Raw genomic sequence first — 5,146 nt, forward strand, 5'->3', positions numbered from 1 at the left:
TGGACAATGCCCGAGAAGATCATTCTGAGCTCCAAGGTCATCTCGTTGGCAGCGTGACTGCTGCTTACGAGAACTTGAAGGAGCAAGTTCGGGTCATTGCTCCCGAGGCCGATCTCACCCCTTTCAGCCTGGGCAATGTTGTCAGGGATGGCAAGATTGTCCCTGATGACGAGGGTGATGATGATGCTGATCCTCCCCCTGTGTCCTCTGCCAAAGTGGTGACCTCTTCTGCTCCTCCGGTTGCACCTGATTCGGATTGCCAGGTTCTGAACCGGGAGGATGGAACTATAGACGCTGTGCCTATTCAGACTCATCCTCCTTCTCCTTGTCCTGATGCTGCCAAGAAGGCTCCTGATGCTTGCTAATCTTTTTCTGGATATTTATGTAGTTGGCCCGGCTTGTGGGCTCTTAAAACCTTTTGTTTATTTGCTGACGTTTTCTAGTTGCTTGTTTTAGCAACTTTTATTTTGAAAAACAAAGAGTAGCTCACTATCCTTTTAAGGTAGGTTTTGATGGCCTCCGAGGCTTTATAACTTTGTAGATTATATCAAGGTTTTTGACATGTTATCTCTTCTGTTTTCTGAGAATGTTGGAACCTTGCAGCTCGACCTCTTTGGATTGCTTTGTACGTATTGTTTATAGCTTGGATCCTTTGAGGTTGTGTCTGTGTGGGTCCGACTTGTTTCTCGGTTTTCTGGCTTTTGTACGTGTTTTTGGCGCTCCGTAACCGATTCCTTTGCGTTGGTCCCCTTCTAAGTTATTTCTGTAATCCCCTTTCTTGGACCTTTATCAGGTTTCTTTCGGGGATTACTTTTATAACTTGTTTTGTAGGAGATCGACTTCGTTAGGTCGATCTCTTTCTAAGTTATTTTTGTAATCCTCTTTCTTGGACCTTTGTCAGGTCTCTTTCAGGGATTACTTTTATAACTTTGTTTTGTAGAAAACCGACTTCGTTAGGTCGATCTCTTTCTAAGTTATTTTTGTAATCCTCTTTCTTGGACCTTTGTCAGGTCTCTTTCAGGGATTACTTTTATAACTTTGTTTTGTAGGAAACCGACTTCGTTAGGTCGATCTCTTTCTAAGTTAAAGTAATCCTCTTTAATAGGGTTGGCCAGACCTCTTTCCAGGGTTTACTTATAACTTGGTTTGACTTGGTCCGACTTCTGAACGTCGGCCAGTTGATGAGCGGATAATTTATACGCTTTTTGGCATTGTTTTTAGTATGTTTTCAGTAGAATTTAGTTAGTTTTTAGTATATTTTTATTAGTTTTTAATTAAAATTCACTTTTCTGGACTTTACTATGAGTTTGTGTGTTTTTCTGTGATTTCAGGTATTTTCTGGCTGAAATTGAGGGACCTGAGCAAAAATCTGATTCAGAGACTAAAAAGGACTACAGATGCTGTTGGATTCTGACCTCCCTGCACTCGAAGTGAATTTTCTGGAGCTACAGAAGCCCAATTGGCGCGCTCTCAACGGCGTTGGAAAGTAGACATCCTGGGCTTTCCAGAAATATATGATAGTCCATACTTTGCCCAAGATTTGATGGCCCAAACCGGCGTTCAAAGTCACCTTCAGAATTCCCAGCGTTAAACGCCGGAACTGGCACCAAAGTGGGAGTTAAACGCCCAAACTGGCACAAAAGCTGGCGTTTAACTCCAAGAAGAGTCTCTACACGAAAATGCTTCAATGCTCAGCCCAAGCACACACCAAGTGGGCCCGGAAGTGGATTTTTATGTCTTTTACTCATCTTTGTAATTCTTAAGCTACTAGTTCCATATAAATAGGACCTTTTACTATTGTATTTTCATCTTTGGACATCTAGTTCTTAGATCATTGGGGGGGCTGGCCTCACGGCCATGCCTAGACCTTGTTCTTATGTATTTTCAACGGTGGAGTTTCTACACACCATAGATTAAGGTGTGGAGCTCTGCTGTACCTCGAGTATTAATGCAATTACTATTGTTCTTCTATTCAATTCAGCTTGTTCTTATTCCAAGATATCACTTGTTCTTCAACTTGATGAATGTGATGATCTGTGACACTCATCATCATTCTCACCTATGAACGTGTGACTGACAACCACCTCCGTTCTACCTTAGATTGGGTGAATATCTCTTGGATTCCTGATACACGACGCATGGTTGATCGCTTGACAATCGAGCGCTCGCCTGACAACCGAGCCAGCCATTCCGTGAGATCAGAGTCTTCGTGGTATAGGCTAGAACTGATGGTAGCATTCAAGAGAATCCGGAAGGTCTAACCTTGTCTGTGGTATTCTGAGTAGGATTCAATAATTGAATGACTGTGACGAGCTTCAAACTCTTGAGGGCGGGGCGTTAGTGACAGACGCAAAAGAATTACTGGATTCTATTCCGGCCTGATTGAGAACCGACAGATGGATAGCCGTGCCGTGACAGGGTGCATTGAACATTTCCACTGAGAGGATGGGAGGTAGCCACTGACAACGGTGAAACCCTTGCATAAGCTTGCCATGGAAAGGAGTAAGAAGGATTGGATGAAGACAGTAGGAAAGCAGAGAGACGGAAGGGACCAAGCATCTTCATACGCTTATCTGAAATTCCCACCACTGAATTACATAAGTATCTCTATTTTTATCTTTATGTTTTATTCATCATCCATTACCAATTGAGTCTGCCTGACTAAGATTTACAAGGTGACCATAGCTTGCTTCATACCAACAATCTCTGTGGGATCGACCCTTACTCGCGTAAGGTTTATTACTTAGACGACCCAGTACACTTGCTGGTTAGTTGTGCGAAGTTGTAGTGATCACAATTTCGTCCACCAAGTTTTTGGCGCCGTTGCCGGGGATTGTTTTGAGTATGGACAACTAACGGTTCATCTTGTTGCTTAGATTAGGTATTTTTTCTTCAGAGTTCTTAAGAATGAATTCTAGTGTTTCAAGGTGATGCTCTTATCATCACCAAAGCTGAGTGATTCTCATCAATTTAGCTCTTGAATGTAATGTCCTGCTGAAGCTTGGCTAGCCATGTCTAATTCCTTTAGACTAAAGCTTTAGACTAACATTGCATGATTCCTGGAATTCTCATTAAGAATTTTGATATCTTCATTTTCTTTTTCACTTAATTTTCGAAAAATCCAAAAAAATTACAAAATCATAAAAAAACCAAAAATATTTTATGTTTCTTGTTGAGTCTAGTGTCACATTTTAAGTTTGGTGTCTTGCATGCATTGTTTAATTGATCTTGGTTCTATTTTCAAGTCAATAGTACAGGGAACTGAAGATTCAGAACATGCAGCAGAGGAATTACACAGAAAAAGTTGGGCGTTCAAAACGCCCAGTGAAGAAGGACAGACTGGCGTTTAAACGCCAGCCAGGGTGCCTGGTTGGGCGTTTAACGCCCAAAAAGGTAGTGCATTGGGCGTTAAACGCCAGAATGTGCACCATTCTGGGCATTTAACGCCAGGATAGCACAAGAGGGAAGATTTTGTTTTCAAATCATTTTTTTTTTCAAGTTTTCAAAGTTTTTCAAAATCAAATCTTTTTCAAATCAAATCTTTTCAATCAAATGTTTTCAAAATCAATTTCTTTCCTTTTTCAAAGATACTTGCTAACAATTAATGATTTGATTGAACATTTTAAGTATGTTGCCTTTTCTGTTGAGAAAGGTTTAATGTTTGAATCATATCTTTTCTTGTTAGCCAAGTCATTAATTTTAAAATCAAATCTTTTTAAAATTGTTTTCAAATCATATCTTTTCAATCATATCTTTTTAAAAGCATAATTTTTCAAACATATCTTTTTAATCACATCTTTTTCAAAAATAGTTTTCAATCATATTTTTTTCAAAAATCACTTGATTTCTTTCCCACTTTTAGTTTTCGAAAATTATCAATCAATTTTTCAAAATGTTCTTAAAATCTTTTTAACTTAATTTTCGAAAAATCTCTTCCCCTCTTCTCACATCCTTCTATTTGTGGAGTACCACTCCTCCTCAATGCACAATTCGAACTCTATCTCACTAAGTTCGAATTCTCTACTTCTTCCTTCTATTTTTCTTTTCCTCTGACACCTCAAGGAATCTCTATACTGTGACATATAGGATTCCATATTTTCTGGTTCTCTTCTCTTTCATATGAGCAGGAGCAAAGACAAAAGCATTCTTGTTGAGGCTGATCCTGAACCTGAAAGGACCTTGAAGCAAAAGCTAAGAGAAGCTAAGGCACAACTCTCTATAGAGGACCTAACAGAAACCTTCAAAGAAGAAGAACCCATGGCAGCCGAAAACAACAACAATACCAACAATGCAAGGAAGGTGCTGGGTGACTTTACTGCACCTACTCTCGACTTCTATGGGAGAAGCATCTCTATCCCTGCCATTGGAGCAAACAACTTTGAGCTTAAGCCTCAATTAGTTTCTCTAATGCAACAGAATTGCAAGTTCCATGGACTTCCATTGGAAGATCCTCATCAGTTCTTAGCTGAATTCTTACAAATCTGTGACACTGTCAAGACTAATGGGGTTGACCCTGAGGTCTACAGACTTATGCTATTCCCTTTTGCTGTAAGAGACAGAGCTAGGATATGGTTGGACTCACAACCTAAAGAAAGCCTGAACTCTTGGGAAAAGCTAGTCAATGCCTTCTTGGCAAAGTTCTTTCCACCTCAAAAATTGAGTAAGCTTAGAGTGGAAGTCCAAACCTTCAGACAGAAGGAAGGAGAATCCCTCTATGAAGCTTGGGAAAGATACAAACAATTGATCAGAAAATGTCCTTCTGACATGCTTCCTGAATAGAGCGTCATAGGTATTTTCTATGATGGTCTGTCTGAACTGTCCAAGATGTCTTTGGATAGCTCTGCTGGAGGATCTCTTTATCTGAAGAAGACGCCTACAGAAGCTCAAGAAATAATTGAAATGGTTGCAAATAACCAATTCATGTACACTTCTGAAAGGAATCCTGTGAACAATGGGACAAGTCAGAAGAAAGGAGTTCTTGAGATTGATACTCTGAATGCCATAGTGGCTCAGAACAAAATATTGACTCAGCAAGTCAATTTGATTTCTCAAAGTCTGTCTGGAATGCAAAATGCACCAAGCAGTACTAAGGAAGCTTCATCTGAAGAAGAAGCCTATGATCCTGAGAACCCTTCAATGGAAGAGG

The 5,146-nt window shown here is 40.0% G+C and overlaps 1 non-coding gene across 1 annotated transcript; it reads right to left on the reverse strand.

Moving 5' to 3' along the window:
- Window positions 1-4,662: 4,662 nt before the first annotated feature.
- On the reverse strand, window positions 4,663-4,770 carry LOC130958677 (small nucleolar RNA R71). Its single transcript, XR_009077787.1, has one exon. It is a non-coding gene; the product is annotated as a small nucleolar RNA R71 (small nucleolar RNA).
- Window positions 4,771-5,146: the final 376 nt, after the last annotated feature.

Source organism: Arachis stenosperma, chromosome 10, assembly GCF_014773155.1.
Source record: "Arachis stenosperma cultivar V10309 chromosome 10, arast.V10309.gnm1.PFL2, whole genome shotgun sequence".
Taxonomy (NCBI): domain Eukaryota; kingdom Viridiplantae; phylum Streptophyta; class Magnoliopsida; order Fabales; family Fabaceae; genus Arachis; species Arachis stenosperma.